General features: G+C 35.3%; 2 pseudogenes; both read right to left on the reverse strand.

Moving 5' to 3' along the window:
- Positions 1-146: 146 nt before the first annotated feature.
- On the reverse strand, positions 147-1,128 carry LOC144289194 (olfactory receptor 14C36-like; annotated as a pseudogene).
- Positions 1,129-12,754: 11,626 nt separating this feature from the next.
- Positions 12,755-13,690, reverse strand: LOC144288395 (olfactory receptor 2M4-like; annotated as a pseudogene).
- Between the last annotated feature and the right edge of the window lie 551 nt (positions 13,691-14,241).

Consider the following 14,241-nt stretch of genomic DNA (forward strand, 5'->3'; position numbering starts at 1 on the left):
TATATTCAGATAATCCAACATCTTCAGAAATGAAATTATATTGATAAATGATATATTTTAGTGACATTATAGATTAAATATATGTCAGTTATTTTGGTACAATTCCAATCAATTTCTCAATTTATTGCTGAAAACATGAATTTTATTCAATAGTTTAGAGTGAACCTCAGCAATTTCCTGTACATTTCCTGAATAAACATTCTCTTCATTTTATTAATGGCTTATTTTATTTGTTCATTTCTAAGACTGTAGATAATAGGGTTGAAGAGTGGAGGGATTATGGAATAGAAAACAGAAAAGATCATGTTCTGCATTATGGAAGAGTTTTCAGATGGTCTCAGATATACGAAAAAGCCTGAGCTGAGGAAGACAGACACCACAATGATGTGAGGGACAGAGGCAGAAAAAGCCTTTTTTCTGTCTGCTCCACCTGGAAATTTGAGAACAGTAGAAAATATGTGAATGTAAAATCTGATGATAAAGATGAAACAGCCACCACCAATCCCCAGCCAGAAGATGAGATCAGCATCTTATTGCTGAAAGTGTCAGAGCAGGAGAGCTTTAGAAGAGAGGGAATATCACAAGAAAACTGATGGATAACATGGGATTGACAAAAGGGGAGCCAGAATGTGTTGCCAGTGTGCACACCTGCATAAATGAGACCACTGAGTATGGATGCCAGAGTCATTTGGATGCAGATTTGAGGGTTCATGATCACAGGGTAGTGAAGAGGTTGGCAGATAGCCACATGACAGTCATGGGCCATGATAGAAACAGAAGCTCCACATATACAAAGAAAACCACTAGGAAGACCTGAACTACACACCCAGCCTTTGAAATGGTGCTGCTGTTAAGCAGAGAATTGACACATGAGTTAGGAACTGTCACAAAAATGTAGCAGACATCCAAGATGGACAGATTTCTAAGGAAGAAGTACATGGCTATGTGAAGACTCCTGTCAAGGGTGGTGACAGTAACAATGAGAATGTTCCCCATCAGAGTGACTACATACATTATAGAGAAGGTTATGGCATAAAAAACTTGTAGTTCCCATACATCAGAAAACTTTGTGAGGAGAAATCCCATCATTATGGTGGAATTTGACATCATTATGGTGGGTAATACAATTTGTACCTGAAAAGTAAGAAGTGAAGTCCTGAGCTCAAGAAGAAACAAATTATGGAAATATAGTTCTTAAATATTTTAATCTTGATCCCTATCTAATTCTAATTTATATCGAAACCTGATTCTAATTTAGTTTTGAAAGAAAATTTACTTGTCCTTCTTTAGTCTACATATTATTTTTTTACATGGTATTATTATTTTTTCTAATAGCAATGTCTCAATTTCTTTTCTTTTGTATATTTTTTATTGGCTTTCCATTTGCCAACATATAGTGTCACACCCAGTGCTCATCCCATCAAGTGCCCCCCTCAGGGCCCACCACCCAGTCACCCCATCCCCTTGCCCACCTCCCCTTCCACTACCCCTTGTTATTATTTTATTCTTACTGTTGTAATGGAGTGACAGTTCCAACTTATAATAAACATAAAAGTCCAATACATATTTCTACACATTTCCTTTGGAAGATGTGATTTTCTTATGGTTAATCAAATATAAATATAGGTATAGATTATATAAATACAGTTGTATTTGAATGAAATTTTGGAGATAATATTGCTGAACTCTGGATAATTAGAATAAAATATTTGGTTGTTTTCAAACTTACATTTTTATTGGAGAGTACAAACAATATGAGGAAAAATAATTCTAGGTATAATGTTCTACGGATAATAGTGTCAAAATTTTCTGCTCCTATGACAAAATATTAATATGAAACTTTACATACTCCAATACCTCAAATGGAGTATAATCTCATTAGCTGATACATTTACCTCCACCGACTTTACTCCTAATTTTTTGTTACATATTTATACTTCAAATTATTTATTTTATTTATTTATTTATTTATTTATTTATTTATTTATTTATTTCATTAATTTTTTATTGGTGTTCAATTTACCAACATACAGAATAACACCCAGTGCTCATCCCATCAAGAACCCCCCTCAGTGCCCGTCACCCACTCACCTCCACCCCCCCGCCCTCCTCCCCTTCCACCACCCCTAGTTCATTTCTCAGAGTTAGGAGTCTTTATGTTCTGTCTCCCTTTCTGATATTTCCCACACATTTCTTCTCCCTTCCCTTATATTCCCTTTCACTATTATTTATATTCCCCAAATGAATGAGAACATACACTGTCCTTCCCCGATTGACTTACTTCATTCAGCATAATACCCTCCAGGTCCATCCACGTCAAAGCAAATGGTGGGTATTTGTCGTTTCTAATGGCTGAGTAATGGATAAAGAAGATGTGGTTTATGTATACAATGGAATATTACTCAGCCATTCTCTCTTCTTTTAAAGAGAGATTGAATGAGCCAAGTATTATTATTTCCTGAGTACCCCTTTAACCTACCCCTGTTCCTTCTTTATCATCTTCGATTTTCCAGCTTTTCATAACTTCTTTGATTCTACTAGCTGAAAAACAAAACAACAAAATTATAGCCCAATATCTTACAATACTAATTTAGTTTTTTCTGTTAAATTACAGATTTTGTTTTTCTCTCTTTAATCTTCAGCTGTTGGGGCAGCCCAGGTGGTTCAGCAGTTTAGCGCCGCCTTCAGTCCGGGGTGTGATCCTGGAGACCTGGGATCTAGTCCCACTTCGGCCTCCCTGCATGGAGCCTGCTTCTCCCTTTGCCTGTGTCTCTGCCTCTCTCTCTCTCTCTCTCTCATTCTCTCTCTCTCTCTCATGAATAATTAAAATCTTTTTTAAAAAAGAAAAAATAATCTTCAGCTGTTCACCGATTTTCTAAAATTTCTTCTTTTGATTCTACATCACTTAATAAATTGTTGGTCATTGCGCCACACCTTTATTGCTTATGTTACCAGTCCTCTGTTTTATTCATCATTGGATATATTAACCAACTTTCATCTTGACTTACCTGGGGTACCTATATTTACCTGGATCTCTTCTATTATTCTTTTTTTTTAAAGATTTTATTTATTTATTCATGAGAGACACAGAGAGAGGGGCAGAGACATTGGCAGAGGAAGAAGCAGGCTCACTGCAGGGAGCCCAACGCAGGACTCCAGATTCACGACCTGAGCCAATGGCAGTGGCTCAATCACTGAAACACCCAGGTGCCCCTGTCAGACATTTTCTAAGTAAAATTTATAGATCAGTTTTAAGTCTCTCAATGGTAGTATTTGTTACCTGTGAATATCCCTATTTTACAGACACAAAAATCCTGCCTAAGTTTACCAGCTGTTGTTTCATTGCAAAAACTGTTTCTCACATGTTTCTCAAACACAAGCTGCATTAAAGAGACAGATGGGAATTGGCCAGTTCAATGCCTCTATAGGTTTCCAAAAGAATGTCTGTACACTCTTATAATAATGCACTAATTATAATTTTGCTTGTGTAAGTTTTATATGTGATTACATTAGGCATATATAGCATGTATCCAAAATTCTCTTATGGAATAGTCACTAGGACCTTGGCTTTAGAATGAATAGACAGTAGGTTTGAGAAATATCACCACCACTTACCAGGCCTGTGAAATTGGAAATATACTTCACCTAACATGTATTTCCTTTATCTGTAAAAACAGGATAATGATGTCAATGCTATAGTATTTTTAATAATATTTTTATTCAAATTTATATACATCAAGAGTTTTGTGAATAAAAATAAAACAACTAAGTCCCTACTCCCATGAAATCATCCTGTTAGGAGCTAAAATTTGATGAAAAATTAAATATTTCAGTTAATTTTAAGAGTTTTGATGAAAATTCATGGGATAATATGATCTGTGAGAAAGTGTGTGATTTCAGGAAGTGATCTGGCATTGGTCAGTTAAATGAAATTATTTGGAAGCCAGTAAACAGCTATAGAAATAAAGACATATATTTTTACTTTCCCCACCAGACTTATGTTTTTCCATTTTCTTGTGCATAGAGAAACTCAGTATATATCTCATGAATTGATTTTATAAATAAGATTAACACTTATTTTTCCAGACAAGATAATAGTTTGCATATTTTCTAGCTTGATTCGTCCCACTCATTGGTTTGATATTTTGTTAACATATAAATTGAGGATATGCAAACATTTGTTTCTATTTTTATTTTTATTTTTTAAGATCTTATTTATTTATTCATGACACACAGAGAAAGAGAGAGGGAGAGAGAGAGAGGCAGAGACACAGCCAGAGGGAGAAGCAGGCTTCCTGCAGGGAGCCCGATGTGGGACTCAATCCCAGATCCTGGGGTTGTGCCCTGAGCTGAAGGCAGATGCTCAACCACTGAGCAACCCAGTCATCATTTTTTTATTTTTAATATTACTTTGTTTTATTTCATACAACTGTTCCATTATAATAAATTTAAACAATGCATATATTTTTTCTGTTGAAGACCACAACTTTTTAATCAGTCAAAATCTGAATATTGAAAAGTATTTGTATATTCACAGGTAGGACACATAAAAGCTTTTCTAAAGGTGCCTGAGTGGCCCAGTGGTTGAGCATCTGCCTTTTCTTGTGTCATGATCCTGGGGTCTTGGGATTGAGTCCCACATTGGACCTCCCCACAGGGACTCTGCTTCTCCCTCAACCTATGTCTCTCTTTCTCTCTCTCTCTGTGTGTGTGTCTCTTATGAATAAATAAATAAAACCTTTTATAAAAAGAGAAAGCTTTCCTAAGTTAAATAGTCATTTGCCATCAGTAAACAACCTGTTTTTTTCATAACTTACTTAAAAGACTTATGTGATCAGTTATTTTCAGGTTAGATCACTTACCCTACAAAGATAAATACTTGTACATACTTCTCTCCATTTATAGTTAGATATTTGAGGACTTCTGAAAATGAACAACAACTTTCAAAAATAACAACACCTTAAATATTCATAAATGAACTAAAATTAGCAAAATGTTGACTACCTCAAGTTGAAGTCATTACATATTGAAACTTCAGTTTCTTACTTATGAAACAACCTTTTTAAAAAAAAAATTGACTTTCTGTACAGCAAAGTAAGATACTTCCAAGAGTAGACAAATTTGGATAAAAAACAAACATTGGTTTATTGCACATTACACATTCAAAGCAATTCTTATCAAAATACCAGCAGCACTTTTCGAAGAATCTATGAGACCAGAAAAGACTCAGAATAGCCAAAATAATTTTGCAAAAGAAGACCAAAGCCTGTAAATAACACAATTTTGGACTTCAAGCTGTATTATAAAGCTATAATCATCAAGACAGTATGGTACTGGCATAAAAGCAGACACATAGATCAGCAGAAGAGAATAGAGAACCCAGAAATGGCCTCTCAACTCTACAGTCAACTAATCTTCAACAAAGCAGGAAAGGAAAGTACTATGGTAAGTGACATAAATCAGTTAGAGAAACAAATGTGATACAATTTGATTCATATGTGGAACTTAAGAAACAAAACAAATGAGCAGAGGGGAAGAAAGAGAAGGGGGCAAGAAATAGACTCTTAACTATACAATACAAGCTGATGGTCACCAGAGGGGAGGTGGGTAGGGGGATTGGTTAAATAGGTGATACGGATTGAGGAGGGCACTTGTGATGAGCACTGGGTGTTATATGGAACTGTTGAATTCCGTATTATACTGGGTAGTATGTTATACTTTGTCAAATGCTTCTTATGCATCTATTAAAATGGTAAAATGGTTATTATTCTTTCTCTTATTGATGTAATATATCATGTTTATTGTTTGCAAATATCAAAACACACTTGCCGCCCAGGAACAAATCCCATTTGATCATGGTGAATGATTTTTTTAAATGTATTGTTGAATTTAGTTGAAAATATTTTATAGAGAATTTTTGCATCCATGTTCTTCAGGGACAGTGCCTTGAATTTCTCTTTTTTAGTAGTGTCTGTATCTGATTTTAGTATTGGAGTAATCTTGGATTCATAGAATGTATTTGGAAGTTTTTCTACCTTTTCTATTTTTTGGTGTAGGTTGAGAATAGCTATTCTTTAAAACAATTAACTCTTCTTTAATAACTCTTTTTTAAATGTCTGGATGAATTCACCTATGATGACATCTGGTCCTGTCTTTTGTTTGTTGGGAGGTTTTTGATTATTGATTCCATAACTGCTGGTTATTGGTTTGTTCAAATTTATATTTCTTCCTGTTTTAGTTTTGTTTTGTTTTTATATGGTAGTAGGGATTCATCCATTTCTTCTTTATTGTCCAATTTGTTGGCATACAGTGTTTCAGAATATTCTCTAATAATTGTTTATATTTCTGTGGTGTTGGTTGTTATTTCTCATTTTTATTTGTGATTTTTATTTAAGTCTATCTTTTTATCTTGAAAAGTCTGGTTAGAATTTATTGATTTTATTGATTTTTAAAAAAGCAAAACAGCTCCTGATTTCATTGCTATATTGTGTTTTCTTTTTTTGTTTTGTTTTGTTTTTATTTTTATATCATCTATATCAGCTCTAATTTTTTTTTAATTTTTAATTTTTTATTGGAGGTCATTTTGCCAACATATAGCATAACACCCAGTGCTCATCCCGCCAAGTGCCTCCCTCAGTGCTGGTCACCAAGTCACCTCAACCCCCTGCCCACCTCCCTTTCCACTACCCCTTGTTCATTTCCCAGAGTTAGGTGTCTCTCATGTTTTGTCAACCTCACTGATATTTTCACTCATTTTCTCTCCTTTCCTCTTTATTCCCTTTCACTACTTTTTATATTCATCAAAATGAATGAGATCATATATTTGTCCTTCTTCGATTGACTTATTTCACTCAGCATAATACCCTCCAGTTCCATCCATGTCGAAGCAAATGGTGGGTATTTGTCATTTCTAATGGCTGAGTAATATTCCATTGTATACATAGACCACAGCTTCTTTATCCATTCATCTTTCGATGGACACCGAGGCTCCTTCCACAGTTTGGCTATTGTGGACATTTTAGCTCTATCTTTAATATTTTCTTTCTTCTGCTTTTTTAGGTTTGTTTGTTATTCCTTTTCTACCTCCTATTGTTATTTATTTCCTTTTTATGACTGTTTTTATTGTACTCCAAAACATTTAGGCCTGCTTGCTTTGTTTTTATTTTCATTTGTTTCCATATAATTTTTTTATTTTTTCTTTTATTTCATGGTTGACCCATTTGTTATTTAGTAGCATACTTTTTAACCTCCATATATTTGTGGTTTTCTCCTTTTGTTGTTTGGTTGACTTCTAGTTTCATTGTGTTGTGGTCATAAAATATATATGGTATGTTATTGATCATTTTGATTTTGTTTAGGTTTGTTTTGTGCATTTTACATATCTGTAAAATGTTCCATGTGCACTTGAAAGTAATGTATATTCTGCTATTTTTGGATAGAATGTTCTGAATATCTCTGTTAAATCCATCTGTTTCAATGTGTCATCCAAAGTAATTTTTTCCTTGTTGAATTTTTGTTTGGTTTATCTGTATATTTACAATAGTATTAAAGTCCTCTACTATTGTTGTATTTTTATTAATTAGTTACTTTGTGTTTATTATTAACTTTTATGTATTTGGGTGCCTGTATATTGGGTGCGTAAATATTTACAATTTTTTTTTATCTTGGTGGATTATCTTCTTTATTTTTATATATTGTCCTTTGTCTCTTCTTATAGTCTGTTTTAAAGTCTATTTTATCCCAAATAATTGCTACTATGGCTTTCTTTTGATATCCATTAGCATGATAGATTGTTCTCCATCCCCTCACTTTCAATCTGCCTGTGTCTTTAGGTCTAAAATGATTTTCTTGGGGGCTACTGGGTGGCTCAGTCAGTTGAGCATCTGTTTTTGGCTCAGGTTATAATCCCAGGATCTTGAGATTGAACCCCATGTTGGGCTCCTGGCTCAGAGGACAGCCTGCTTCTCCCTCTCCCCCCTCCCTTTTCTCTTGACATGCTCTCTCTCTTTCTCACCATCTCTCTCTTTTTCTCTTTCAACTAAAACAAACAAACAAATTCAGTCTCTTGTAGTCAGCATATAGGTAATTAGATAGGTCTTTTTTAAATCCATTCCGACACCCTATGTTTTTGTTTTGTTTTGTTTTGTTTTGTTTTTGAAAGAAAGAGAGAGGAGAAGACAGAGAGGAAGAGAAAGAAACTCAAGCAGGCTCCATGCCCAGGGTGGAGCCTGATGTGGGGCTTGATCTCATGACCCTGAGATCATGATCTGAGCTGAAATCAAGAGTTGGGTACTTAATTGACTGAGATATCCAGGAACCCCTAACACCCTATATCTTTTGATAGGAGTATTTAGTCCATGTACATTCAAAGTAATTATTGATAGATTTGTACTTATTGCCATTTATTACTTGTTTTGTTGTTTCTAAAGACTTCCTCTGTTCCTCGTTTTTTTCTCATGCTTTGCTGATTTTTCTCAATGATATATTTGGATTTCTTTCTCTTTATTCTTTGCATATTTTTGTTATTTTTGATATATAGAAACCATTAGGTTTATATATAACTTCTCTACATAGGAGTTTGTATTAAGTTGATGATCATTTAATTTTGAACCCATTCTTTTCTACTCCCCACATTTTAAATATATGTTATTATGCTTTATATCTGTTTTTTAGTTCCTTGACTGTTGTTTTTACAAAAATATTCATTTTTACTGTTATTGTGTCCTGTAACTATATTGTCATCTTTGGTCTCTACATTCAAAGTTTCCCCTTTAATAATTCTTGCAGGACTGGTTTACTGGTCATAAACTCCTTTAATTTTTGTTTGTCTGGTAAACTCTTCATATCTCCTTCTATTCTAAATGATACCCCTGTTAGATAGAGTATTATCGGCTGCATATTTTTCCCATTCAGCCCTTTGAATATATCATGTCATTTTCTTCTGGCTTACAAAGTTTCTGTTGAAAAATCTGCTAGGGGCACCTGGATGGATCAGTTGGTTGAGTGTCTGCTTTTGGCTCAGGTCATGATCCCAGGGTCCTGGGATCAGGTTCCCTACTCAGGGGGGAGTCTGCTTCTCCCTCTCCTCCTGTGTGCTCACTTTCTTAAATAAATAAATAAATAAATAAATAAATAAATAAATAAATAAATAAAAAATCTTTTAAAAATTTCCTACTAATCTTGTGGGTATTTGCTTGTAAGTTAGGGGGTTCTTTTGTCTTTCTGCTTTAAAAAAATTTGGAAGTATATTTTGCAAATTTAACTACTACATGCCTTGGTTTGGGTCTGCTTTTGTAGAGTTTGATGGAAGTTATCTAGTCCTCCTTGATCTGGATGTCTGTTTCCTTTCCTAGATCAGGGAAGATGTCATCGGCTATTATTTCCTCAAAAGAATTTTCTTCCCACTTCTCTCTCTCTTCTTCTTTTCAGATAAATTTCTCTTTCTCCTCATTGTGTCTACTTCTCTGTGTCTGTTTCTCTGTGTCAAGAAAGCCATGTATGCTTTCTGCTCTGGAAAATAGTGACTTTATAAAAAAAGAGACCCTGAGATCCTTGCAGTACAATGTCTCCTGTTCACTAGAACCTGGCACTTCAGGAAAATATTCTATGTTTATTGCCTATGCCCTGCTGTTCTGTGTGACTCACCTTTCTTTTCAGTGTTGTCTTCTGCACTGACTATCTGCCTGTGGTGGATATGTCCACCACAGAAATTAGGAATTGGGCAGTGGTGTTAGCAAAATTTGTACTGGGCCACTAGTCCTATGTTGTGTCCCCAAGTGTTGCAGCATCTGGAGACTGTGTGCAGGAGCTGCTTGGGGAATGAGGCTGGGCATGGTGCATGATAGCAGGTGGGGGTGCATCATTAGGTATGATATGGCAAATGGAAATTTGGTGAGGCAGTAGCTCTGTGCCTAGTATTTGGGCAAGGCATGTGTGTGGCTTTAACAAAATTTTCTCTGAGCTTAGGGCTGAAACTAGCAGGCTTGGAATGGGCAAATTCTTGGGAGGATCTATGGTGGTGTTCACTGCTAGCTGGTTAGATAGTATGTGTCTGTGCAGCCCCACCTTTGGCAGATGGCCTTGTGTTTATGCTGGAGAAGAGAAGGGGAATGGTACCTGTCAGCTCCCTCATTTTCAGAGAAGTCCCCCAATAAGCTCTCAGATCAGTATGAAGAGATCTGTCTCCCCTTTGCCTATGGTGTTGTTTAAATTAACATTTTTCTGTTGCCTCTCCATGCAGGCTGCTGTTACTTATACATGGTGATGCAGCTATCATTTGTTCTCATGGCTTGCCCAATACTGAGTCAACTGACTTTTAAAGCTCCAGGACCCAAGTCCCATTGCTTTTACAATCTCACAGAATTCAGCCCCTCTGTTTTTTTTTTTAATTTTTATTTTTTTAAAGATGTATTTATTTATTCATGAGAGGCACAGACTGAGAGAAAGAGGCAGAGATACAGGCAGAGGGAGAAGCTCTCTCTGGTTTTTAAAGACACCTATTGTGGGGTTAGTTTTCCCCATATGAACTCCCTGTGTGAGGGCCCATTTCTCTGGCCTCTCCATGTGTGCATCACCCTCCTTCCTGAGGGCCGTCTCCCTTGCACCTTTCTGACCTTCTTACCCTATCCGATGCAACTTCTCTATATTTAGTTGTGGAGTTAATTCTGTCAGTTTTTGGATGGTTGCCTGTTTTATTGACTTCTATGTGGATAATATTTGGTTGTAAACATGAGATGGAATAAACTCAGTGTCCTTCTACTCTGCCATATTCCTAAGTTCCTAAATTTGCCTGTTCTTGTGTAGTTGTTTCTTCAAATAAGAGGTTAAAGTGACAAGCACATGAAAAGTTATTCAGCATCATTAGTCATTTAAAAAATGAAAATTGACATGACAATGTAATGCCACTTTGCATCTGCTAGAATAGCTATAATGTTGAGAATCAGAAAATAATAACAACCTCTTACATTGATGGTGGAAATGTAAAATTTTGTAGCCAATTTTGGAAACAGTTTGTCAGTAATACAAAAAGTTGAAGTTATCATATGATTGAGTAATTCTACTGCCAGACGTATACCCAGGAGATTGGAAAACATGTACATACAAAAATGTGAATGTTTGTAGTAGTATTATTCATAATAATGAAAAAGAAATATTTCAAATGTCTATCAGTTGTTCTGTGGATAAACAAAATGTGACCTAGCTTTGCAATGGGATATTATTTATTCCTATGAATGAAACATCCATAAATACCGATACATACTTCAATATTAACTTTATAATCATTGTGCTAAGTGAAGGAAGCCAGTTACAAAAGACCATTAATATGTAAATTCCTAAAAGGGCAAAACTGTAGAGAGAAAAAAGCACTGTTATTTTAAAGGTTGGTGGAGGATGCAAAGGAAATCAATATTAATGGGTGTGGATATTCTTTTGGAGAGATAAAAACCTTTGGAATTAGTCAATGTTGATGTTTGAGTACCTGTGAATCTATTACAAAAAAATCACGGAATTGTACACATTAAACAGTTGATTTTCATGGTATATGAATTATATCTCAAAAAAATAAACCCAAACAAAAGCACTTTATTGAGAATATTCAACTTGTACCAAAATGTTGCCATTTTGATAAAAAAGGTGCAAAAAATGTAATACAAGATGCATATCATTAAAGCATAAAATCTAGTTTTAGCAAAAAGAAGCATGCATTAATAGAGCAATAATATATTGAAAAATGGAGATTAGGTTAATGATAAAATATAGAGAAATTAAGATAAACCAAGTGAAGCAGGCAAAAGTTACTTTCAATTTTCAGAATGTGGATAATTCAGATATGCAAATTGCAATAAACTAATAACAATTTAGTTACATCAAAGTATGGAAACTCTATGGAACATTAAAATCATTGGAGAAAATAAAATAAAATAATAAAATAAAATAATCATTGTGAACATTTAGAGACCATAAATTCTCTTAAGGAAACTTTAATTTCCTTTTTTAGGATAATATAAATCCCGTTTATATTTTATATAAACTGTTATATTTTCAAAGCTGTATAAAAACTATGGCTGGCATATCCAGGAAATAATAATTTTCTAATATCTTCAAATTTATTCTAGTTATTACTATAAGGATAAGTGAGAATTAGAATCAATCACAATAAAAACGAAGAGTGTATAGTCTAACCAAATAGACATTTTATATAAACTTCTTATAATAGCCATTTCTAATTTAAAGCTCAACAAAGTAGGAACTTCTAAGAACTATTTTACATGGCCTTAAAGCTTGATTGAAGGAGTTGATAATACTAACTACCCCCCGCTAAAAGTTCGGGAATTAGGTTGAGAACAGTCAGGAACAAAACAGGCAATACACAGGTCTGAGGAAAAGTATACTTGAAAACAAGTGTATATGATTAAATAATCCTTAAGCAATGAGAAAGCACAGCAAAAATCAATGGATGAACTCTATTTTTTTTTCTTAGTTAAAGCAAAGATAATCAGACTCCTACCAGGTTCAAAGTCAGGCATTCCAAAGTTAAGTACTCCTGGCTAACAACTACAGATATAACTGAAATTCACTGGAGATAAAATGATAATCTATGATTATTTCTAAATCCAACCTACTTTACCTGTAATTTTTACATTATATTATACCAAATAAAGCTATTTTAAAACTGAACAAAAAATGGAGGGAAAAAAGTCAAACTAGAAGAAAGATGCTGAGCAGAGTTGACATTCAAAGATACTTGATGAAGTTACATTAACTTTCCTTTCCTCAACAGTTTCTGAAGTCCCCTGGATACCTCTTTGTTGTGGAGACTGTAGATGAGAGGGTTCAGCATGGGGGTGAGGATGGTGTAGAAGATAGATACTATCTTGTCATGGTCTGGTGTATGGTTAGAAGCTGGTCTCATATACATGAACATAGCAGCACCATAGTACAGTCCAACCACAGTCAGGTGGGAGGAACAGGTGGTGAAGGCTTTGAGGTGACTTTCTCTAGAGCTCATGTGGAGGACAGCTTGAAGGACATATGAATAGGAAGTAATGATCACAGACACTGGTAATATTAGCATCACCACACAGCAGAGGAAAAGCAGCCTTTCAAAAGCAGAGGTGTCTGTGCAAGATAGAGGGAAAAGGGCAGCAACATCACAGAAAAAGTGATGAATTTCCGGAGAGCTACAGAAAGACAGTGACAGGGCTGCTACTAGCACAATAATGCTATCAAAAAAGCCCAAGATCCAGGAAGTAACAGTCATGAGGACACAGAGTTCCTGATTCATGAGGATGGTGTATCAAAGTGGGTGGCATATAGTCACATAATGGTCATAGGCCATGACAACCAACAGGAAACATTCAGCTCCAAGCAGGGACACATAGAAGAATATCTGAGCTCCACAATCTGCCAGAGATATTGACTTGCTGCCAGACAAGTAGTTGAAGGCCACCTGGGTACAATGGTGCAGATGAACATGAGGTCCATGAGGGAGAGCTGGCTGAGGAGAAAGTACATGGAGATGTGGAGATGGGTGTCCAGGTAGACAAGAAGAACCAGGACAGTGTTTCCCAAGAAGGCCATTGAAAAGATGCCCAAGACCAGTGAGAAAAAAAAATATGTGAGTGGGACTGTAATCAAAGATTCTTAGCAGGATCGAGTCAGAGCTGATGGTCTGGTTTCTCCACACCATTTTAGGTAATTTGTGTTTTCTGGAATTTTCAGAGAAGACACAAGCTTATTTGTCTGCTTAATTTTCAAATGCATACTGTGACAATGCCCCCAGGTTGGTAGTGTACTAGATGCATGTGTACAACCCTGTCATCCAAACTTCAGTTGACTCTCATGTAGTCACTTTACTGACTTACCCACAGTTATAGGTCAATAGAGAACCCAGTAGAAAAAGAGGTTATGCATTTCTGTTGCTAAATTTTATCAGTGTCCCTGATCAAAGGAAATTACCTCCTCACATTTATATAGTTTTGTCTTATCATGCCTCCTGGTTGTCTTCTCAATAACTACAGAATTCCTGCTCTCTTGATTCCCCCTATAATCCTATCTTCTTCCCATTGTGTCACACCAGCCCAGTGAAAGGTGTATGGGATCAATATCATTACATGTGTAGAGGATTAATTAGAAGAAGGATTTCCTTCCTTAATTAGCAGAAGGATTTATACTGCATATTTTAACTTTTTCACCTTAGACAAAGCTTTGGAGTCCCATCTTAATATAAACATCCATTAA

This window comes from Canis aureus, chromosome 18 (genome assembly GCF_053574225.1).
Source record: "Canis aureus isolate CA01 chromosome 18, VMU_Caureus_v.1.0, whole genome shotgun sequence".
Lineage (NCBI taxonomy): Eukaryota > Metazoa > Chordata > Mammalia > Carnivora > Canidae > Canis > Canis aureus.